Source organism: Equus przewalskii, chromosome 19 (assembly GCF_037783145.1).
Source record: "Equus przewalskii isolate Varuska chromosome 19, EquPr2, whole genome shotgun sequence".
Classification (NCBI taxonomy): domain Eukaryota; kingdom Metazoa; phylum Chordata; class Mammalia; order Perissodactyla; family Equidae; genus Equus; species Equus przewalskii.
In genome coordinates, this window is record NC_091849.1 from 20,045,929 (window position 1) to 20,068,568 (window position 22,640).

A 22,640-nucleotide genomic window follows, 5' to 3' on the forward strand; every position below is an offset into this window, starting at 1 on the left:
ACTGGGAATACAGCTGGTGTTAGCAATACAGACAGAGTACAGAATAACTCGGAACCTAGGCATTGATGCGAAGGAGCAATTGAGGCTCATACCAAGGAAGTGGTGTAGTTGAAGGAAGGATTTTTAAAATACATGTTCATTCATTCATTCACATTACTGCCAGAAAGACATAGGTCTGATTGTCAGTGAGGTTTAAGGAGAGAGTGCTAAGACTGAAGACGTAAGCAGGCTGTGTCCATGGAAACAGCTCAGAGAAGGTTGAAGGGGGTGGAATGAAGAATAGCGTAGAGCACAGGCCTTGGCATGGCAAGGCCCACTTTTCCTTCAGAGACAAGATGGAACCCGCTGGTCAAGGTGCACAGGAGAGAAGTTAAAAGACAAATGATGTTGTTTAGTGGGTATATTCAGTTTGGGATGATGAGAAAGCTCTGGAAACGGATAGCGATGATGGTTGCACGATACTGTGAATGTACTTAATGCCACTGAATTGTAGGCTTAAAAATGGTAAATTTTGTGTTAGATATATTTTAACACAATAAGAGAGAGAAAGGAAGGATGAAGACTGTAATCTTTCATTCAAGTAGATGGGGAGGGTGAGTGCTGAGGGGACCTGAGGTGGGGCCTCTGAGGGAGGATGCAGGGAGAAGAGCTTTTGAGCATCCATACCAGGCAATACCATGGGAAGCCCACAGGAACTGGATGCCAGAATGGCCCAGCTTCAGGGATGATGTGAGAGTCTCCTTTACTTGATAAATCTTAATCTTATCCTGTCCCATCCTTTGCTTAAAATTTGTCAATAGTTTCTCATTTCTCTGAGGATAAAATCCTAACTCCACCAGGCCTGGCATGAGCTGAACCCTGCTTGCCCCCAAACCCTGTCCTACACCATTATTCCTTCAACTCCTCACTTCGGCCACACAGGCCTTCCCAGCTCCCCAAACATGCCCGACACATTCCTTCCCCAGGGCTTTTGCATGTGCCATTCCCTGTGAGCGGCCCCTCTCATCCTTTAGGTTTTAGCTTGATCATCCCCACCTGAGGAAGGCCACGATGTGCCCTCACACTTCCCCCATGATCCTCGATCACAGCATCTGGTGATTTCCTTCACAGCGCTTGTCACCTTGTGGAGTAGTGTATGCATTGTGTGTCCACTTGTTCATTCGCTGTCCCGCCCACTAGTCTGTGAGGGTGACAGACATGAGGACCATCATGTCTGTCCTGTCTGTCCCTAACAAAGTGCTCTCCACACATAGTAGGAGCTCAGTAAACATTTGTTGAATGAATGAATCAGTTAATTAATCAATCAAACTCTTGGCTTTTTGCAGCAATGCCCGGCAGCCTGGGCATGAGAGCAAAGAAAGCTAGAGTGGTGATTCCATAGGACTGGGAATGACATTTGGGAATGTGTATGAAAAGTTTAGGGCAGAGGGCAGAATTTATCAGATTCAAGAGAAATGGACATATGAACCCCCTAGGACCTTGAATGGACTGACTGAGTTGAAAGTACCCAAACAAGGAAGAGATACAGATACACCTGTTTATTTCATATTTGTGCTCTGCGTAGAAAATCAAGGGTGGTCAGGCCAAAGAGCCCATTAGATTCTTACCCAGATTTCCTGAGTGCCCGATACGATCTGAAACACAAGCAGTAGTGAAAGCTACAGTTTTAAGCACTTGCACCAAATCAGTACTTATACTTTACACGTTAGCTTCTTTAATCCTCAAAACAATCATCTAGATCAGACAACGAGCAGGGTGGCACCGCCCCCATTAAACCCAGCCCTGCCTATCCGCAGACCCTGGGCTTTCGCCTCTCCCAGATTGTCACCAAGTGGATGGGGCTTCACATCCACAGTCACCACTATTAAAGAGGTGACAATTTCAAAGAATTCACAGGATTGAAAAGAAGGTAAAACCCTCAGAAGGTTTACAGAAGGCGCATCTTCTATGTGCTCACGTAAGACAAGTAGTTGGTCCCTCGCATGACATTTAATTACCAAATTACTTGCATTTGGGTCTGAAGTCTTTTCTTTTCCAAAGGATTGTTTAAAAATACCTTGCCCAGACCCTTTAGTGATTACTTGATTGGAAAGCCCCATGGAAGCGCCACATTTTGAGTCCCTTTTTTAGTCATTCTTTCTCCTTTGAAGTACCAAATGCTATCTTTGGCGCTTGGCAGATTGGACATGAGGTGTTGGCTTCAGGGACGCGAGTGAAAGCCATCATTTTCTGCCCTGCTCAATGTATACACGATTTTCATTTTCTGTTTATAAAAATTATTAGGACCAGTAGGGAGGAGCTCTTGGGGTGGAGTTTTGTTGAAATTTCAGCTTGGGAGCTTGGAAGGAAAAAGTCAGATCAAAGTGAAGTAGTGTGAGGAAATGTAAATATTAGGGAAACAGCCTGGAGAGGATGATGAAATGCCAGTCCCTCTGACAGCAGATTTCCAGGGAGAAACGCATTTTCATGACCAGCTCACATGTAAAGAGTCAACCGAATGGATTATTTTGGCAAAAGGTAGTTCAGAAAATCTGCTTGATAATATTCATTCAACCTGCTCCCCTTTCCTGTTGATGTCAGTATTTTCCAGCATAAGCCAGTGCTCATAAGCCACATAGCCGGTGCGATCCCGGGCAGGAAGCCTTCCCACGTCAGCCTCCTTTGGGGAATGGAGACATAGTTCCATTTGGGACCTGCTAGAATGTTTCGAGAGTCCTGGCAATAACAATCATGGCCTCAAAGAAATCAACTGATGCTTTGAGAGATTCCCCCTCCTGCTAAGCCCTTAGTAAATGGTCTTAGTAATAGATATTAGCATACTAAAGGGTTTAATGCAGAATGACTGCTGCATGGCAGAGGAAGTGTTGATGTTATGACCCTACGAATTGTTTTACCTTTATTTTAATTTACATCTGTGCTGCCCTTGGAGTGGGGGCAGCACGCATTTGACAGATTATAGTAATATTAAGGATGCAGTAAGATGGTTTTGTAGAAAGTAATGGTTGACAGTGGTTCTAAAGATCACTCTCATCTTCATTAGAGCACAGCTGTGTGGGGAATAAATGAACCTGTTAATAACCTGAGGTGGACAAGACTTCCCCAGGGGCAAATGAGTGAGAAACAAGACATCGTGCTTTAAATCATAAGCAATGAAGATTTCTGTTCATTACTATGAGAGTCTCACACAGCGCTCTGTAAACACAAAGCTCATCCTGTGCTCTCTGGGAAGCGGTCGAATGGGGACCCACACTCTTCTATTCACGATCAGAGGGCCCTGTTTATAAATCGTAGGGCTTTTAAATATAAAGACATATTTCTTTTCTAGGGTGGCTGTAACAAAGTACCACAAACTGGGTGGTTTAAACAAGAGAAATTTCCTGTCTCACGGTTCTGGAGGCCAGAAGTCTGAGATCAAGGTGTCAGCAGGGTTGGCTTCTTCTGAGGCTGTGAGGGAAAATCTGTTCCAGGCCTCTCGTCTCGCTTCTGGTGGTTCCTGGCAATCTTTGGTGCTCCTTGGCTTATAGAAGCATCGCCTCGATCTTTGCCTTCATCTTCACATGGCATTCTCCTTGTGTGCATGTGTCTATGTCCAACTTTCTCCTTTTATAAGCACACCAGTTGTGGTGAATTAGGGCCCACTCTACTCCAGTATGATCTCATCTGAACCAATTACTTCTGCAATGACCTTATTTCCAAATATGATCACATTCTGAGGCGCTGTGAGTTAGGACTTCAGCATATGAATTTTGGGGAGAACACAATTCAACCCATAACAGAAGAGTTGGCCTCTTGACTTAGTCTGGAGCTGATTAACTAGTGTATAAATTATATAGGCTCTTAACTTTTCCTTCCTACCTTTTTTGCTGCCCGGTTTCTTATTTAAAAAGTTAGGTAAAGACAGGGGACAAAATAAAGTTCAAGCCAATGTGTCTCACTTTGTTGCACTAAGCTTTGGTAACGGGATGGAGATCAAAATGAAGCTTTTAGTTCATGGTGTGTGTAGGTGGCTTCCCATCGCAATCATAGAGAATAGAGTGGTGGCTGCCTTGAGTCTAGCATGCCAAGCCGAATTATAAAGGACAATGAGGAAATAAGGATTGTAATCCAGTTTGAAGTTGGGAACCACAATATGAATGTGGCCTCCACTGACGATGTTCACTGCCACATGATTTGTTTGTTTGACACCTCCAAGTGTGTATAGGTGGCAGCTTCTGCTCTAGGCTGACGTCAGGGAGCTCTCACTCTCTGGGGCTGAGCTGGAGCATCCCTTCCTGGAGGCCCAGAATCCAGGACCGTGCTGACATGCTGTCTGTGCTTCAACAGGTTGTGGTGCATTGAACAGACTAGAGCAGAGCTAGCGGGCCTCCTCCCAATGAGCACACTTGTTTGCAGGTCAAAAGGTGATGCAGCTCATATAAAAAAACCTCTTTCTTCCCACACATCGCCACCTCATTTTCCTTCTACCCAATTCACGAGACCTCAGTCATGTTAGACATGCTGCTTTGCCCCATCTTTCCATCTCATTAACTTATTTTAGGGGAAATAGTTTTAACAGTTTTCTCCTAGGGAAATTATTCTGAAATTTCGACCACCAGAGTTTTTCCAGAACATTCTAAAACTCAGCTGTAACTTTTTAAGGTATCAAGGAGAAGATGTTTAGAAAATGAAATTTCATTTTACTAATTGCCAGGCTGCATAGCTTTTAGAGGGCTGTGGTTAGGATTACGGGAGGAAGGCACCAGAGTGGATTACAACACAACGCTGACCTTTTACCACCCGGCTGAAGCTCCAAAAACAAAACCAAATTCCAACTTACTAAACCATACCTGCGTCTTTTCTGGGAAATACCCCAGAATACAAGTTTGTTTGTTTTTTAAGATGGTTTTCCTTGCCTGGGAGAACAATCCAGAAACTTAAGTCAACAAGGTTCTCATACTCCATAAGCATTTTGCCTCCTCGGGTTGGGCTGGAGGCCTTTTTTCCCTTGCTTCTCCCACACACATCAAATGCCTTAGATCACAGTTTGTCCTGGGCAGGTTATGCAATTTTAATCTTATAAATATGAAAATAAAAGGCATAATTAGAGCTAAAACAGGCCACTTTATTTTTAAACCAAAGGAAGCAAAAACAGCAACAGAGAAGAAAAGAGCCTAATTAGGACTGTCTCTGGGGCAAATGTACATTTGTCCTACTTCCTTCTCCTTTTCCTACTATTTTCTTCTTCCCCGTCCCAGTGCTCTGACGCTCCTCTATCTTGTTTCCCTTTGTGCAGCTCTGCTGTTCTAATTCTATCCCAGCTTCTTCCACTAAAATAATGAAACTTAAAAACAAATTTAATCTAATTTCTTTATAACAGTGCGTTTTTACCCCCTCTCGAGAATTAAGGATGCTCTGGAGACAAGGAGATCCATGACCCAGCGAATGAATGCTGATGGTGTTGGGTAAGGTGGCCCCAGAGAGGCAGATGTGACTTGTTTACTGGCATAGACCCTGTTAAAAACAATGGCTACTATTTATTAAATACTTATTCTGTGTTTATATGTTAACTTGTTTGTATTTTATAATAATCCGTAATGAAATGTAAAATGAATTCATTTTCCAAGTGAGGAGTTTGAGGGTGGAAAGAACTTAAGTTGCTTCACAAGTTACTCAGCTCTCCCAACAGAGCTGGGGTAGGCACCTGGGACCTTCTGACCAAAACGTTAACCATTACTCTGTATCTAATAATAATGGGGGAGAAGCAGGAGAAGAGGAAGCCAGAGACCACTTGGCGATCTTGAAAGCACAGTTGTTCAGGATTCAGAAGTCGGAAGTTCCAGGGAAAGTTATAACATTCCAGTATTTTCCATTCTCCTTTAGCCATGGGGAAGGGTGTGTGGTCCTGACTGTAGATGAGGCCTGGGGAAAGGTTAAAACCGTGATTAAAATATCAAGTGTGCCGGGCGGGCCCGGTGGCTAAGCGGTTAAGTTCGCCTGTTCCGCTTTGGCAGCCCACGGTTCGCCGATTCAGATTCCGGGTGTGGACCTACATACAGCTTGTCAAGCCATGCTGTGGCAAGTGTCCCACATATAAAGTAGAGGAAGATGTGCATGGATGTTAGCTCAGGGCCAGTCTTCCTCAGCAAAAAGAGGAGGATTGGCGACAGATGTTAGCTCAGGGCTAATCTTCCTCAAAAAAAAAAAATCAAATGTGTGCATACAGTGGAATATTATTCAGCCTGAAAAAAGAAGGGAATTCTGCCATATGTGACAATATGGATGAACCTCAAGGATATTATAGTCAAATGTCTGTTTCTACGAATTTGACTATTTTAGATTCCTCATATAAGTAGAATTATGCAGTATTTCCTCTTCTCTGCCTGGCTTATTTCATCTAGCATAATATCCTTAAGGTTCGTCCATATTAGGGTTGCCAGGGGCTGGGGGGAGGGGAGAATGGGGCGTTGCTGTTCACCAGATATAAAGTTTCAATTATGCAAGATGAATAAGTTTTAGAGATCTGCTGTACCACATCATGCCGAGAGTTAACAATACTATATTGTACACTTAAAAATTTCCTAAGAGGCTAATCGCATGTTGAGTGTTCTTACCGTACAATAAAAACAACAACGAAAAACCTCAAATGTGCAATGGAGCCAATCAACTTTTTCCAGCTATAGGACAGGAGTTTGGGGACAAGCAGTGGCGGAGGAAGTCAGTGATTAGATGGAGCCCTAGTGGTGGATTAGAGAGCAAAGGAGCAGAGAAGAAAGACACAAGGGAAGGTGCTGGAGAGAGAGAGTGTACTGGAGGGATCCAGGGTTCCACACAGGTGGATGAGGAAACAAGGTGGGTAACCGGTCTTGTCGTGATTTTCTCGGCCTTACCCTCTTGCTGGTTGCCTCCTGGTTCCAGCATGGCTTCTGCACCTACAGCTGACATGCCTGCTTTTAAGAAGAAGAAGGAAAAAGAAAGGTGCCAGAGGCGTCTGTGCCCTTTTATCAGGAAAACGCTTTGAAGGACGTTCCCAGCAGTCATGTGCTTATGTTCCATTGGCCAGAACTATGACTCATGGCCCCCCTAGGCTAAAGAGGCTGGGAAAACAAGTCAATCAGTTGGGATTATAACTACAAGGAAGAAGAGAACAGGTGAGCCAGCAACTGTGTCTGCTGCTGTTGTTGCTGTTCATACCCTAGTGTAAATAACTGATCAGTTTGCTTTTTACCTAAAATCCATTATACTACAAGGAAGGAATTTTGACAGGTACATAGGATGGAAATAGACCCAAGGTGGGGAAAAAGAAGGATAGTTTCAATGTATGGTGTGCTTTAAGAAAACTAAGAAGTTCAAAGTATGAATTGCTGTGTAGACAGAAAGCAGCCAGACAGCTGAGGGGCCCAAGGTGGAAGCAGGGTCACGTGACTTGATGGGGTGATGAAAGCAAGATGCGATGGTGGCAATGATGAACCCAATTTGTTTTGTAATTTTTCCAGGATTAACAACTTTTCTGCTGTACTAGTTGCTAAAAATCTTTTCCAATGCCTTTTTTTTTTTCGTACAAACTTCATTTCACAAATGCCTGCTGTAAAAAAAAAAAAAAGGAAAAAAAAAATACCCAGGACCTTTCTAGGCGATTAAGAAAGATGCCAGCAACCTACAGCACAGCTAGGGCTGCAGGTGGAAGGGCCTAACGAACAGGCCCCCATGGCTTTGGGTCACTGTCGTCTCTGGGAGTCAGCCAGGTCATCACCTGAGCTGCATGGCCTCAGAGGGGTGGGGCCATGAACACAGCCTGGAAGTTGCCTTTCCTTAGACTATTAGGGCCAATCTTGAATTATTTTTATCAAGAACAAGGCCAAACATGAATTAGTTCAGCAGAAAGAGCCAAAAAGAGAGGCGATCCTGTATCATTCCATTTAATTTCTTTTCTCTCATTTTTTCCAGTTAATTTTATTTCAGTCATCTTGGAAGTTTTTTGGCTGCAAAGGCGTGGACTTTCCCCACTGTGAGGTCAAGGCACTGGGCTTGGGGAGGATCATTTACATTCTTGGTCTCTTGATGGATACAGCTGCTGGCAGCTCTCAAAGGCAGACAATGACTTTTTGTGGCCACCACAGTGGGTGACTTGCCAAAGGTCATTTATGGAGCTGGGGAGAAGCCACTGTCCTCAGGACTCCCAGTGGACTTTACAGCCTACAGGAAGCCCAGAGAAGGGTCTGCCCCTTAGTGTAGCTTCTGTCATCTCCACCTCAAGCATTTGGCATCGAATTGTTGGAAGATGGCTTTCCAAACTTGCCTTATTTAAAGAGATTCTGTTCATTCATCATGCTACTGGGGCTACTTCAGATTCCCAATATATGAGTAAGAGCGATTTACGAAAATATTTTTATCTTCTAAAATTGTAATTCTCGAACATTGGTGTATTTTTCTCCTATGTGCTCAATTATATCACACCATAATGAGCTCCGAGGACATGACCCACTCGTTCTCTCTTTTAAAGTCAAGCTCTCTCTTCAAGGCTGGGTTTTGGTGCCTGGTAATTTTATATGACATTCTCGAGAACCCTTGGTTACTACAAGTGAAAAAACTCTTTTTAAAATCAAATAAAATATTTTTTATTTGGACAAAGTCACACAATGAAGACAGTTCTACTTATTTTAGAATTTTGATATTCGCATGAGATTAATATGTTAAAACAGTTTCATTAACCTTCTCAATTACCAAACTATATTTATCAAGCATCTGTGCTAGAGGTGCACTTAGGCCTTGTACAAAGAAAAAAATACGTGATCTTCTGGGAAGTAGGTTTTAATTTAGGGAATGAATTGATATTTTCTATTCAAGTCCACAAAATTAATTTCAAAGTGATTCGAAAATTAATTGCACAATCGTCTGTTTTGGGGTTCAACTTTCCTTCCTCCGTGGTTTCACAGATCTTTGTAGTTACCTCCATCGTATTGTGTGCCACATTGAATTTCAACTACCCGTTTATTTGCTTGTCTCCTTTACCAGCCAGTAAGCTACTAAATGATTTTGGATAAATAAACAGATGTCTAGGAATGGAAGGAGAGTAAAGTTAAACAAATAGTAATGAGTTAAAGCAATCCTTACAAAAGCGGTAATTACTGGAATAGAAATGCACAGTTTAACTAAGGCACAGACTTACGAAGTTAGCAGTGTAAAAACACACGGAAATATTTACGTCTTATTCCTCAAAACTTGGGATCCTTTTGTCAGCGGAGAGTAACAAGAGCGGACAGGAAGGTTTCATTTTCAGACCATCAGTATTTGCTTCTCCATTCGACTCAGAGAGGTCCCACTCTCACCCTCTCTGGTGGGTCTTGTGCAACAGCTCCTGAGTTTGATATCCCTAACCTCTGCATTCTGATAACCTTTCCAAATGATAGGCCTGAATATGTCATCCCTCCCCCCAAAACCACCCCACGCCTCATCGTCATCTGAAAAGAAAAGAAAGCCAAGTATCTCTGCAGGACTTGCCTACTGAGTTCCCCCACAATAACGCCCCACCCACTGCCAAATTGACCATAGACATTAATCATTGGAAGTTTCTTGCAGCCCTTGAATTTGCCATGTTTTTTCATATCTCTGTGCTTTTGCACATGCTATTCCCTCTGCATGGATTTTCTCTCCTCCGTTTGTCTTCCTGCAACCTGGTCTTTAGCCTTGAAGGTTAAGACCCTTGAGAATCCTATCTTCCTTCTCTCTCTTCCTTTGAGACTGACTTAATCTGCTTCCATTATAACATCTCTTAGTTCACTGGTGTTCTTTTGTTTATATGGTTGTCTCCTGCACTGGCAGGAACTGGGTCTAGCTCATCTGTGAGTCCTGAGGATCTGTACAGTATCTGTTACCTTGTGGGTGCCTAATTTGTATCGGTGGGAATAATTGAGAGAAAGAATGAAGGTAGATTTCATTGAAGAAGTAGGATTACAGGATATTTTCCGTATCAATGTGGCGATGAGAGGTGTAGGCTGGTCTTGAATTCCAAAGCGTATGTGGATTTAAGTTCCAAATACTGTAAATTCTTTTTAGGGAAGCCCCCTTTCTAGTCCTAGAGCAGTGGTTCTCGAAGTGGGATTCCCAGAATAGCAGCATCAGAGTTACCGGAGAACTTGTCAGAAATGTAAATTCTCGGCCCCATCCCAGACTTACTGAGACAGAAACTCTGGGGCTGGGACCCAGCAATCTGTGTTTAAACAAGTCCTCCACCTGACCTGAAGCACGCAAATTTGAAAGCCACTGCCTTAGAGAATAAGGAAGCCAGGATTTGACAATATGCTGCTGTCCTAGCTTGGATTCAGTGCAGATTAATGAGTTTACACCGGCTCACTGGTGTGAGGAAAACCACTCGTGACTACCTTCAATTTACTTAAATATCTAAGGTCCTTGTTCAGATCTGCTCTTTTTTCTTAGATGGGATTTCTCATACCCCTCAGTTTCTAACGGCAGAACAAAGAGTTCTAGAGGATAAGATCTAGTACTTTTGTTTAACATGAAAAGATATATCTAGAATGAGCAAGTCCATTAACCTGGGTATGTGTCGTGCCTTATTAGGGAGAGGGAAGGAGACAGAGGCAGGTAGTAGAAAGAACATGGCTTTGAACTTAGGGATGCTCGGGTTAGGATCCTACTTCCAACACTTAGAAGCTGGCAAACTCCTTGACTTTTGTGGGTCTTAGTTCCATCAAATGTGAAATAGTCTTTATCCTGTAGAGGTGTTGTGAGGATCAAATGGGACCCGAAGTATGCAGATGCTCAACAAATGCTAGCCCCTTCTTCCCCCACCTTCTGGTAAAAGGCCTGCCTTGGGCCAGATTCATAAGGGAGCTTAAGGGTAGGGCTGACTCAATCTTTGCTGTACTCCAAGGCCGGGTTACCCTGTGGATTTCTAGCAAGGTTTGGTGACAGAGGGACCTTGGTAGGGTTGCCAGATAAAATATAGGACACAAATTTGAATTTCAGATAAAGGACAAATATTGTTTAGTTAGTATTAGTGTGTCCCATGCAATAGTTGGGACACACTTATGTTAAAAAATGATTCCTCCTTTATCTGAAATTCAAATTTAATGGGCTGTCCTGGATTTTTATCTGCTAAAGCTGGCAACCCAGTATTACTTAGGGGAGAAGCAAGTTCCATGGCATGGCTTTTCTCCCACTCCCTAGTGTTTCAGTTAAGGCCATTTCTGAGCAGAATATGCTGGACACACCTGATGAGGAAACCCAGCACCAGAAGACACTGGGGGATGTGGAGCCCGAAGGGGAGGCCCATCTAATTGTCTTGGGAATTGGGAGGCAAGGAAGGAAGAAGAGACGAGGGCTGATGATGATGGTTGATGCACCTCAGATTCTTGCCTCCACTAACAGAAGGACTAGAAGCCGCCTCTTGCCCTCCCTCCCCACCCTAGGTACCTCTGGAGGTGAAGTTGTGGTCATTGCCCCATTTCTGTGCACTTGCTGCTCAACTTTAAGTCAGAGAACGTATTAAAAGCAATAACGCTCCTTTTTAGGATGATGTGGTGTTTATTTTTGTTTTCCAATCTGTTATTAATGTGGTAGGGAGGCTTTACTAAATCCAGCAAGTGAGTTGGATGTTAAAGCATTTGCTTATTTCCCCTCGTTTGAAAATGCTTAGCAGTTGAATTATTTAAACTAGAAAGAGATGAGGGAGTTAGAAGGGAGGGCTGCCTGCCCCAGGCACAGCCAGAGGAGGGTGCTAAATGTGGTTATCAAGAGATCAAAGAACCAAGGAGAGACTCCTTTGATCTGATGCTTGTCAGAGTTGCAATTAGATCTTCGAGACTCTGCCCTTGGCCACCCCCTCCTTCGTGGTATGTCTTCTCTTTATGTGGACACCTGGAAGTGCTAGACCAAGGCATGCCCTAGAAAAAGCCCATGTGGCTATGGGAAACCTGAGTGCTCCCTAGGACACGAGAGACCTAACCTTTCCTGGAGGAAAACCCCTTTTCTAAATGCAGTTGCTTTCATTCATTATTTTTGAGAGGAAAAAAGGAAAGTGTGAAATTCCCCCAGTTATACCTGCAGATTCATGTCCCAGTGTGTGAGCTGATATTAATCACCCTGTGGTTTCAATGCTTTTCCTTTGATACAAACAGGAAAAGTACCAATTGGCTGGGACTAATTTTGGTTGCCTGGATTTTCCAAATGTTTGCGGGAGGTGAGGACCCAGGGGAGGTCTGACAAATCTGAGCAAGGGCTGCTGCTGACCCAAGCAAATTCTACCTCCTTTGATTTCTGTGACTGTTATTTTTTAAACAGCGTGCAACTACACAATTGCATTTAGAGCCCTGCTCTGTCTTCCCTTTACCCCCAAAAGCTCATTTATCAGGGCCTTTAAGATTTTATTTATGGCTGTTCTCTAAGCAGTCTTGGTCTAATTCTAAGAATCTTTTACACAACTTGTACTAGTCCGAAAGGTACAAGAATATGGGGTACATTTCTGCAGATGAGTCAAACACTTCATCCTGATCAGTCTGTGCAAGATACACAATGTCTGTGGCTTTGTGTTTTTTCCTTAATGAACAAGGTTTGATATGTGTGTTTCCTAATCCTGAGCTCTTGAAATATTGATTCTTATCCTGACCTGGCCTCCTGGGAACGGAGCCAGTATTTCTGCATCTCTGTACTCCACATTTAGGCTGTCTTCCTGTTGGCCTAGCCTGTGAACATCAGGCTGAGATTAGATTCGTTTGTGGGGAGGAGAATGTAAATCTCAGTGAAATAGCTATCTGCCCTCATTTCTATCTGACAGAATAGAGCAGCCATTCTTGACATTTTTGGCCAATGGTATCATGTATTTACCCTAATATCCTTTTTGCTTCTTTTTTCTATTTCATTTAAATGTATATAGGCAGTCCAGGGAAAATAAGAAAGGAAATGCTAGCTGAAGATTCATTTGAACTTCTGAGTAGGATTATCTGAAAAATGTAGAATATTTTACAAGGAATTCCAGAAAGATGAATAATTTACACCACGTCAGAAATGTCTTCTGGACATGGAAAATATCAGAAGTCTTTCCATTACCGGTGTGATCTTTGAATATAGATGAAGATGATTTGGAACGGTTCTGTCACAACTTGGTACTGGGCGCAGTGTCTGGTAGGCTAGAATTCCATCCTATTCGAAGATGGAGAGGTGAGGAATATATGTGCCAAGTGACCATTTATCATCATCAGTTCAACCTCTTTTCACCATTGATAATATTTAGAAAACAGAACAAAGGTGAACCCCAAGGAGACTAATAGGCCTTCCCCATAACATGTTTAATGTCTTCTAAACACTTCTTGGCTCTCTTTCTTCATCCCTCTCTCTTCCACCATTTCCCCATTTTGGACCCACACAATCATTCACTTGGACCAGGGTGATGACTTCCCAATGGGCCTCTCTTCTCCGAGTCTTGTGGCTTCTAATAGTCATCCTCCATATTATTGCCAGACTGAGTATTGAAAATACCTACCTGTTTACAACCTTCTAGGAGCTTCCTATTTCCAGAGTCCCATGCCCCTTTTGTGACATATACAGTCATCTGTGATCTGACCCAACTCCCTCTGCAAACTTGGCTTTCTTCCCACCCCATCTTGAACTTCACCTTCCAGAAATACTGAAATGCTGTTTTATGTGTTTACCTTTGTTCCCATAGTTCATTTTTCTTGGGGATCCATTCCTTTCTCTTTCCCCCTTGGAGATTCCCCTCAAGGACATCTCCAGGAAGCCTTCCACACTTGTCATCTCTCCCTTCATTAGTTACCCTTCTCTGTACTTTCTTAGTGGTACCTGTGTTCGCCTCCATCATTGCCCTCACATTAACCGGGATTTTTTGCTCATCCATCTCCTTGACTACACTTAAACTCATTGAGAGTAAGAGCACACCCTACTCACCTTTATATCCACAGTAACTTAGTTCATGGAGCAGAGAAGATGCTCATGAGGGATTTTGAACTAAATGTAAGGGATGATGCTGAGATTAGAAACTGGAATAATAAAGTCAAAAAGAAATGGGCATCAGAAACATTTTGATTTTGATAACAACCCTTTGAGGAAGGATTATTATCTCCATTTTACAGATGATGAAACTGAGTGTCATAGAGATTAAGTCTGGCCAAGGGTCAGAGACAGCAACTGGGGGAGCCATAACCTGGACATGAACGCCTAGAACAGTTCCAAGAAAGGATCAGTAAGGGTCAATAAAACTTGTTGAACTGAACTGGTTGCTAGAATATCTGCAAGCATTACTCTTGAGTGAGTTCATCACAAATCACATATAAGAAGAGGTTCTTTAAAGACCATCTAGTTTGTCCAGTGCTTTCTGAAGGGTTTTGTCTTAACAGTACTAATCGATATAGTAAAATTACGCAACAGTTTCCTGGATTTAAAATATTCATTCGTTCGTTCCTCCAGCAAGTATTTATCCAGTACCTGTTGTGTGCCAGGCACTGTGCTAACACATGGGGGTGTGATTTAGGATAAGGAAATCCGCCCCAATGAAGCTTTTCTGAAAAATAATCTGCCTGGAAAAATCCCCCTAATAATGTGGAGTGAACTAACCATTGACTCACCAGTAGTTGAGATATTTTATCAACCAGACTCATATAAATCATGCTCACTGGTAGACCCAACTCACTGAAGCCCGAGCATTTATGAATCATCAAGGAGTTCTGGGTCTTTTGGGTTTGTTAGTTGCAACAGAAAGGACTTTAAGCAGAAAAGGAATTTATTGAAAAGATTAATTCGTTCAGAGAACTGCTAGGACAGCTGGAAGACCAAGCTCAAAAATTGGGTGGAAACAGAGGAAGGCAATGCATCAGATGCTTGGCTAATGTCCCTCTGCAGAATGGGCCAACAGGGACACTGCTGCTGCCTGCCAGTCATTCTGGTCTGCATAGCTGCTGGTGCTGAACTCTGATGCTGCTGATACCATTACTGCCACCAGAAAAGAATTATCCCCTGTGCCCACACCTAACTGTCATCAGCTCCTGTTCCTTATGAGTACATATAATTGGTGAGCCCTGTGCACACATAAATCTGTGCCCTGCATGGAAAGGATGCTGGGAATGTGGGTGCCCCACCTCTGTAGCTACTGTAGGGGGTAGGGGCTCTGCTTCCGCAAAAGACTTATATGTACGAGAATTCTCCAAACATAGGAAGGGCATCTGGACCAATGAGCCAAAAACATGACCAATGTCCACTATGGTCACTAAGACTAATTTCTCTTTGTTTTAGGATTGAGACCTCTCACCAATGGCCACATAGGACAATCTGAAAATGAATAAATACTTATCTTTTCTAACACTACTAATTGAATTTCTATGTTGGGTAATCAGCTTCAGTGCTTTACAGAAATAGTGGTCAAAGTTTTACCACACGCCTTTCTTTCTGGAAACAATTTAAAAAATGGAAACATAACGTATTGTGATAGTATCTGTTTTCCTCCCTCCATCCCAACCTATCTCTCTCCTCCTTCCTTCCTTCCTACCTTCCTTCCTTCCTCCCTCCCTCCCTTCCTTCCTCCCTCCCTGCTTTCCTTCCTTCATTCTGAAAAGAATTATTGGCAGCCTACTTACTATATGCCAGGCCTGTGCTTGGTACTAGAAAATCAAAGATAAATAAGACATGCTCTTTACCACCAAGTTGTCCCCAACATCTTGGGGGAGAGACAGACATGGAAGAAATAATTGCCCTGAAATTTTAAAGGTGCTAGGATAGAAATATAAATGGTTAAGTCTGGACACAAAAGGTGGAATGTTCATCTTTATCCTGTGGAATTGAAAGGTTAGAGAAACCTTCAGATCCTGGGCACGGACCTACACACTGCTCATCAAGCCATGCTGGGGAAGCATCCCACATAGAAGAACTAGAATGACTTACAACTAGGATATACAGCTATGTACTGGGGCTTTAGGGAGAAAAAAAATCACTCTGATGGCTGTGAGAAAAAAGATCTAGAACAGGATCAAAACCCAAGGGACCAATTAAAAGACTGCTACAGTCCGGGTGGAAGGTAGTAAGACCCTAAAGTACTGCAATTGCAGTGGGAATGGAAAAGAGGCCATAAAATGATTTTTTAGGAGTTGGAATCTGTAGGACTTTGTATGGCCGAGGGAAAGGTTGGTGGTACCATTCCCCAAACTCAGGAAGAGTAATAGGATTTTGTTTGGGGAAGAGGGGGCTGGTTGGGTTGAGCCTAAAATAACACATTAGGCTTTAACCATATTGTTGATCATCTAGATGGAGAAGTAGTGTTGGTGGTTGTATATAGAGGATGAGAGCTCAGGAGAGAGATCAGGGGTTAGGGTAAAAGATAAGAGATTCATCTCTGTAGTTACCTCACCGAGAAATCTCTACGCTCCCCTGATGACTAAAGGAAACCTAATAATATATTTCCCAAAGTGTGAAACTGTAAAATTCAGGCTTAGTCTCTAAATTCCAAAGTAGGAGCTGAAGTTTGCACCCTCCTAAATCTCAGATTCCTTAAAGTAAAAAATACTTCATTTTCAGGGAGTTGCAAGCTTTGACAATGGAAAAGACGCTGGTTTGGGAGTCAGCTCTGTGTCCTTCTGTACAAACTCTACACATTACTTGCTTTGTGATGAGGGTAAATTAATCTGGACTTGATTAGTTCTTCTCTGCAAAATAAGAACTAAATGATCTCTGTGGTCCCTTTTAGTTCTAAATTAGTCTCAATGACTGGAGTCCCACCTTGGGTACATATGAAGCCACATCCTTTTGTTTTTCAAACTAAATCTAGCTTGGGGCTCCAGAGATTGGCAGGATATCCAATCCCTGTCTCTAAATTATCCAAAGTACTACGAGTTCTGGTTATAAACACCTCATGGGAAGAATTGTGCCGTATAGGACCAGTCCACTAGATAGCCCACTTGTGGCTGTTTTTGTTTATCACTGTCTTACTGCAGGCCCACACAGTCACAGTTCAGTGTTCCCATTCTCTCCTGTGACCATGCCATTGTTGGCCCAGATCTTTGTGCTGAGCAGCTCTTTCTGACAGGATGATGATGGCGTTCTCAAGGTCCACAGCTCTTGGTTTGCATTTCCTTGCTCGGCTGTCCCACCCCCGCCCCCAGCACATCCACATTGTCCACGCTACACCAGAACCGTCTCTCCATCACTCTGCTGTTGCAAAGTTGGGGTTACATTTCTAGACCCTCCCTTTGCCATCATGGTGAGTCCCCCTTTTAGGGCCCTTGGTCTTTTCCTGCCAGCAGATCTCTACTCCAATCCACCAGAGACTAGTTTGTGGACTTACCTGTTTACCTTTCATTAAAGTTATTCTTCTCAGAGCAAGGGAAACCTCCAAGAGGACTTGCCATCTCTAGGGTAGAGAATTGGCTGACAAATTTTAAATGGCTATCTACTTTCATTGAAAAACAAAAGTTAGCAATTCTGATTAACCAAGGCACCCATTTAACATTATATGTCTCTAAAATGAAGCACAAGGGTAAGAGAATGGAGGACTCAAAAGGAGGGATGGGGAAAGAACTCAGAAAGGAAACTTTTGTCAGTCAGCATCCCATTAAGCAGATACAGTCACGGGTTGGAACTCATCTGCTGGGATCCAAATTCTCAACTGAGTCTGTGGGAAATTCTTGTGGTGTGTGGGTAGGGGTGTGTCCATCATCACGAGAGAAAGGATCAGTAGTCCACCACCACCCACCCAGCCATCCGCCCTCCACATATGGTGGCCACATGCTGTGAACTGCCTTTCCTGCTTCTCCTAGCTTGGATATGAAAGTGAGGGCCAATCATGAACTGCCCAGAGGGCCAGGGGTGAGAATGTCTACCCCACACATTACAGAAGAGTGGGTGGAGGTGAGCCAGCAAGTGTGAGGACCTCTGACACTGCTGAGTGACTCTCAAAGAGAAAAGACAGCTTTGCAAGGCAGCATGAGGAAAGCAAGCTGGATTGATACATAAGGAGGCAAAACAACCTAGAAAAACATCACTATTTCTTGCACAATCAACCACTGAATATGTGTCATCAAACATAAGACCCATCCTTACCTGGCGATAACGCAGCTGCAATAGATCCTTTTAGTTTCTCATTATCACTGAGCCCAACAAGGCCTTTAACTGATAACCATCCCATTAAAAAAATACCAACATAATAGCCTGAAGTGCAGGAAAATTTTTATTTCCTTCATAATCAGATGAAAACGTTGTGGGTACAGAGCCAGAGAATTGGCTTGTATTGAATGTTTTTTGGTGCCTTAAATTTAAACGGCAATATGTGCGTATATATATATATATTTTTTTCCACAGTAACTGCACCATCCTAGTAAACATTTTTTTTTTTTTTTTTGAGGAAGGTTAGCCCTGAGCTAATTACTGCCAATCCTCCTCTTTTTGCTGAGGAAGACTGGCCCTGAGCTAACATCCATGCCCATCTTCCTCTACTTTATACGTGGGACGCCTACCACAGCATGGCTTTTGCCAAGTGGTGCCATGTCTACACCCGGGATCCGAACCGTTAAACCCAAGGCCGCTGAGAAGCGGAACGTGCGTACTTAATGTGCGAACTTAACCATTGCGCCACCCGGCTGGCCCCCTAGTAAACTTTCTGAGGTGAAATGAAGGATTTGAGTTTTGTTGGTAAATCTATATTCATCTTAAAGATGGTATACAACATCCCCAACTTTGTTATTCTCTAAAGATGAGTTCTTTGAGAAGCAGGATCCTGTTTTTGCGCCTTACTCATCCCTCGCGACAGTCAAGTTTTAAAGACTGAACCCAGCAGATCAATTTTAGCCACGACGGACTGATTTACAGAGCAGAAAATACGGACTGTGTAGTTCCAGGACCCTACATCCCATCTAACGAAAACCTAAGAAGGTGACTTGCCGATCCCCGGTTTCATAATTAGAAGTTCACAGAAACAGCCCAAGTCAAGAGAAAAAGTACACTTTTATAACCAGTGGTTGCTATAATTAACGTTATTAGTTAAGGAAGGGCTGTTACTCGGGGCAAAACAATCCGAAGGAAGTTTTAGCAATTAAGTCAAATTCACTGTGGTGGTGAGGTTTGCTTTTTTTTCCTTTCTTTCTTTCGGGAAAACAAAATAACCTCAGGCAAGTATTCTGTACTTCTCAAAGAGCATCTCGACTCTGTCGTGGCTGGAGAGCAAACAACCAACAGTGAACCGTGCTGTTGACTCTACCAGCAGGTTAATTAAGAAAGCTGTTAGCGATGATAAAAAAGGCGGCACATTTTCAGTTCATATTGACAAAATCCATGACCTAGGCAGCACTGGTGTTTGCTCACTCCTGGGAAGACGCGCTGTAGGCATTTGGAGGGAAAGGCAGACAAAGAAAGCCGAAAGTCCAGGACAGGATGTCCCGTATTAATAATGTTAGCAGAGTTGATCGTTTGAAAGTCTACGTGCTTTATGCTGTCCTATAAATTATGTAAGCAGAAGTGTTCAGGACCTCAGCTGCACTCTAGAAGGCCCAGTTCACTCACATTGGAGTAATCGCAAGGGAGCATTGGTTTGGGTTCTAGTCCTGGATCTGGAACAAATGTGCTGTGTGGTTTGGGACAGTAGATTTGACTCTCTGGGTTTCCATTTCTAGACTCTGTGTACCTTCAATACAGTCCAGTCTCCAGAAGCACAACAAACCTACCTTTCTCACGGAGCATCTTCCTTTGTGAGAAATCCTTTCAAAACTCCAGTAGGAGGTGGTAGGAATGCATTGCCCACGTGGCGGTGGCACTGAGTGGGACTATCCTCCCAAGAGATAGAATTCCTCCTGATTCACTGCTGCCAGGAGGCTGGGCGAAGACCAAAGAGGAGTTTGAGAGGAGACAGCATTAGGGGTTGTCCTACGTTTGCAAATCCTAAAGTCAGACCTCGACTAGGAAACAGCTCCCAGTTCCCTAGTTAAGCTTGTATTCCATCAACCTTGGGCTTAGCAGTTCTGCTTCACTTTCCAGGGCCATCTGTTGTTCCCACTCCCTCACAGTTTATCCCTTTGGAAACACTACAAGCCTTTTCCTCATGCTACCGACAAGCACACAAGCGCTTGTGGAATTGCTTAGGGGGCGTGGAAAAGGAGTAAAGAGGGTTCCTGCGAGACCTGGCATTGGCCTTCCCTCTCTGCTCCCTTTCTGCTATAGAGAGGCCAACACTGGTGAATTCCCAGTTAGGACTGGTCCAGTCCTAACTCGAGAGCTCTTTGTGGCTCTAGGATGTAACAGAGATGTAACTAACAAACCTCTGAGAGCAAATAAGAAAGTGAGATGTACTCAGAATATTATCTTAACACAGTTACCACCTCAGAGATGAGTTAACCACATCATTTCTTGAGGCCTTTTTGGTCTTTCAATATTTGGGCATCTTTAGTGACCTTAGCTCTCATTTTAATTCTGTGATGTTTTGGATCTTTTAAAATTCTGATGGTAAAAGATAAAAATATTGACTCCCAAAGGTGAGTTCAGAGATTTGATTAAGAAACAAAAGTACATTTAAATAGTCTCACTCCCTCTGGTGCATAGAAGCAAGGATATTGCGTGTCTGGATGAAGTGGCTAGATGGCATATTGAAAACCCCAAAAGAAAATGAGAAGGAAATGAGAAAATGAGAAGAGGAAGGAGAGCCGTTACAAGTTACCTGGAAGGACCACAGGACGCCCCTGGGAGAGTCTCGACAGCAAGAGCAGAAGAAGGGGTGATAAGGACTGGGATGAACAGAGTTGGAGGAACTAAGCTCAGAACATGTAGAGGGAGATGGAAGCTCAGCTCAGGCGAATAAAACACACCATGAAGTAGGTAAAAGCAGAATCTGCCAACTAGAACCTAAGCCAGAGGCACAGAAAGGGACTCTTTCTTGCTTTTAAACAGTGCCAATCTGAGTATCATTGGACTTTATTGGTTATTTATCTCCATTTCATCCTATTTTCACCTCAGATTTGCTTCATATGACAGTAAAGCTTAGCTTGTACAGTTGAATTACCAAATGCCAGACAGAAGGATGGGGGCGGGGCTACTGGAAATGAAGAATGAGGAAAGCTAGTGATAATATGACACCATATTTTTGACAAGTAGTTATACTACTTTCAGGTACACTTGTGTTTTCTCCATTTTCACAAATGCGTTCCTCTAAGTCTCTAAATCTCATAATCTGATTGTATCATTTCCTTACTCAAAATCCTGTAAGGCTCTTCATGACTATGGAAAAAAGTCTAGCTATCTCAGCCCAGCCCTTGTAAAAGCTCTTCATTATCTAGATCCACCATGTGTTAGACAAACTACAAAATACAGCAAACCTGTCCCTGCACATAGAAAGCCTGTGACAACTGTTGGTCCTCAGAGTGGATATTACTGGTCTCCATCCAGCATCCATCTCTTTTCCTCCTTCCTTTATCCTAACCAACCCTTATTTTGCTCAGAGATCCATTTATTCCCCCGTAAAGAAATGTGTCTCAGGGGAAAAGGGAGGCCCTGATTGATCTAAGAATAATCCAAATCCCCTTGCCCGTGATTAGTTTAGGAATGTGCTAGTAGCTCAGTTCTGGCCACTGAGCTGTGAGGAGAAGCGTCTTAGAGGCCTCTGGGGAAATTTCCTTGCTCTTGAGAGAGTCTCAGGGAGAAGAAAAGTCTCTGTTTGGACATTGTGTGTCTGGCTGTGATGGCTGGAAGTAAGCCAACCCCAAGGGTGGAAGAACAGAGAGATGGAAAGATCCTGGGTCCTCAATGGCATTTGCAAGCTGCTGAAGCAACTGTCAAGTCTGCCTTGCCTCTGCAGATCCTGTGATATGATACAATATGATATGATAGGATATAATTTTTCACTTTAAATCAGAGTCAGCATTTCAGCTACTGGCAGCCCAAAGCATTGTACACAGTCTTATTCGACTCTCATTTTCTGTTTCAGCCGAATTCCAATCTGAATCTTTACACCTCAGGGTCCCCAGCCAAACACACCTATGCTTCTCTATCAACGCCACCAGTAACTCCCTCCCACTGCCCAGCTACTGAAATCCTAGCTATTAAAAACCTTACCGAAATGTCATTACCACTAAGAAGTCTTTCCTGATAACCCACTCTTTCCTCCCAGCTGCCAGAAAGTTTTTGAATTCCAAGTTTTGAATTCAAATATATATATGCATGTATATTTCATATATTAAATATATTTGTATGTATATATTCCAATATATATATGTATCTTTGTATTCACCTCCCACCTGGAGTAGAGTCTGTGTTTGACATAAAGCGCTCAAAGTTTGTTGAAAGAATTAGATATTACTAGACCAATTTACCACCCACCCTCTGAGAACTCAGTGAACACTAATTGGTGTAACAATAAAGTAAAAACACTAATTACACAGTTGATTTTTTTAAATGTCACCTCCATGTGAAAAATGAAAATTTAAGAACGTAGTCTCTCTGGTACGTCCGAATGTAGTGAAATGTAATGATAACAATTGAATGACACTGCAAACAATAGTATGGATTCACTGGATGTATGTGTAGTATGGATTGAAATGCTGAAGTAAATCACCTAGAGAGCGTGGCTGTGGTTTTTCAGTTGAGTGAAACAGCCGGATGCCCACATTTCAAAAGCAAATTGACAGCAGAATGGGAACAAAAGACAGGGCAGAAATTGTGCTCCTAAC